Source organism: Neolamprologus brichardi, chromosome 20 (genome assembly GCF_056152115.1).
Source record: "Neolamprologus brichardi isolate AB-2024 chromosome 20, ASM5615211v1, whole genome shotgun sequence".
In the NCBI taxonomy this organism is placed as follows: domain Eukaryota; kingdom Metazoa; phylum Chordata; class Actinopteri; order Cichliformes; family Cichlidae; genus Neolamprologus; species Neolamprologus brichardi.
In genome coordinates this window covers 29,942,883-29,945,660 of record NC_142123.1, presented here as the reverse complement: position 1 = coordinate 29,945,660, position 2,778 = coordinate 29,942,883, and the positions used below count along the sequence as shown (strand labels likewise).

General features: G+C 44.0%; 1 pseudogene; it reads left to right on the top strand.

The window, feature by feature from the left end:
• Positions 1-950: 950 nt before the first annotated feature.
• On the top strand, positions 951-2,510 carry LOC102777847 (UDP-glucuronosyltransferase 2B31 pseudogene; annotated as a pseudogene).
• Positions 2,511-2,778: the final 268 nt, after the last annotated feature.

The window sequence follows — 2,778 nt, the reverse complement described above, 5'->3', positions numbered from 1 at the left end:
CTCCGTCAAAAACCTGTCCATTATGCTAGCAGCATCCAAGTTTTCTTTTTTTGTTTTTTATTCATACCCCGAGTCCTGCATCTGGGTAAACATTGGAAAATACCAATAAGTCAAATGATCAGATTTAGAAAAAAAAAGGCATAAATATGTCAAATCTTAATACACCAAACACAAAAAGTCAATTTAAAATACAAAAACATGCTCCGTATTCTATAATAATGTAAACAAATGGACATAACAGGCTTAAACAAAATCATGCACATACATACTGCTTAACAAATACCAAATAGACGTACAAATTATAACTAACTTTGTTCCGTCATTCCACCCGTCCATTCATCCACTCACCCACCTATCCATCAATCCATCCAGCCCGCAATGTGGACCAAACCCCTGCAGTGGTTGGACAGGAACCAAATGGCTTGCGGCAACAGGCCAGACACCCTACGCTCTGGAAGCACCACCAGTGTTGCATTATGAGGGGTCTGGTTAAAAACCCTTGTCCGATTCCACAAAACACATGTAGACTGGTTGGAGAAAATTCCGAACACCCTCGAATATCCTTAAGAGCATAAAGACCTGGTTCAGTGTTCCACAACAAGGACGAAACCTGTAGTGTTCCTCTGTATCTGAGATTACACTAACACTGTACTACTACTACTAGTATAGGGTTCCCACTCTGGCCTTTCATGTACAGACTGCACCCAAAACCTAGGGCATTTCCTGTGGGCTGAGCACTCACGAGCACGTAAACACCTCACGGTATCCCATGTAAATTTTGGATTGAATTATTAAAATCTATATAAATATTCCAGTTTTGTTGAAAAGTAGTTGAGTAATTGTTTGCTTAAACTATAACCATTTTCAACAACAGGGGAATTGTTCGTCTGAAGGTCAAGAACTCATTGAACTCAATCTATTTAATTCAATAATGTGTCTTTTCTGCAGAAATGGGGTCATGTCCAGCCTTGGCATTTTTTGTACTGTTTTCAGCAGCTCTGACTTCCTTGTGTGATGGTGGAAAAGTGCTAATATTTCCAGTAGATGGAAGCCACTGGCTTCACATGAAAGTCCTTGTGGAGGCTCTTCATTCTCGTGGCCAGCAAATCACTTTAATTCATTCCTCCACCAGCTGGTACATTTGTGAGGTCTCGTCTTATTACACCTCCATCACAATTACCCAGGAACAGTCCCAAAACATAGAAAGGCAAGACTTCATGGCCTCATTCCTGAAGACGTCACTTGAGATCCGGCACAAAAGTTCACTATGGACATTTGTTGAGTTTTACAGCCTTTTTAAAATGGTACATGAAAACCATCAAACTGTGACAAAGCTTGTTCGCAGGATTTTTGAGAATAAGACATTGATTAAAGAGCTGAATGAAACTGGATATCATCTTTTTCTTACTCATCTTGCATTTCCAGGTGTACTGCTACTTGCAAATTATCTTCGAGTTCCCTTGGTTTACAATGTACGCTGGTTTTTCAGTGGAGAGGCGCACTACTTGCTCCTACTCCATTGTCCTATGTTCCTGTATTGTTCTCCCATAACTCTGACAAAATGGACTTTTTCCATCCATCCATCCATTCGCTTATCCTTTTCAGGGTCGCGGGGGGCGCTGGAGCCTATCCCAGCTGTCATAGGGCGAGAGGCGGGGTACACCCTGGACAGGTCGCCAGTCTGTCGCAGGGCCAACACACAGGGACAGACAACCATTCACACTCACATTCACACCTAGTGACAATTTGGATTATCCAATTAACCTATCCCCACAAGCTGCATGTCTTTGGACGGTGGGAGGAAGCCGGAGTGCCCGGAGGGAACCCACGCAAACACGGGGAGAACATGCAAACTCCACACAGAAAGACCCCGGCCTGATGTTGGAATTGAACTCAGGACCTTCTTGCTGTGCGGCAACAGTGCTAACCACCGTGCCACCGTGCTGCCTGGACTTTTTCCAAAGAATCAGAAATATATGTTATCACAACATAATGACTTACATTCACTACTATGCTGCCAGTCCATGTTACCAACCTCTGTGTGATCATTATTTGGAAAAGGTGTCAAGCTTATGTCTCTAGTCCAAAAGGCTGACCTCTGGCTCATGCGTATTGACTTTACATTTGAGTTCCCTCGTCCCACCATGCCCAACGTCGTTTACATCGGAGGCTTCCAAGGTAAGCCTTCAAAGCCTCTCCCATCAGAGTTTGAGGAATTCGTCCAGAGTTCTGGTGAACATGGGGTGATAGTCGTGACATTGGGCACCCTGCTGAGTGACCTTGGACTTGAGTTAACGGAGAGCTTTGCCTCAGCATTTGCCAGCCTCCCTCAGAAGGTTGTGTGGAGACATGTTGGGAAAAGACCAGCCACTCTGGGAAACAACACCATGCTGGTTGAATGGCTGCCTCAGCATGACTTACTAGGCCACCCTAAAACCAAGGTTTTTGTCACACATGGGGGCACCAATGGCCTGTACGAAGCCATTTACCATGCTGGCAAGCCATGGTAAATGGCTTCGTACAGTCTCTGGGGACAGATAAGTCGTCATGTGCTCTTCTGCATCTCTCATTTTCTCAAAAGGCCTGACTGGAGCTGCCATACTCTCTGAATAGAGCAAAGTGTCCATCTGTTTTTGAGACACACTTGGCTTCTTTGTGTAAAAGCTACTGAGTCACAGATAATTATTGCAAAAGTGGCAGAGTCTGATAACATTAGATAAGAAAAAATGTACAGAAATCAGTGGCGTCAGTGGATCATTTTGTAGGTTTTGTCACGTG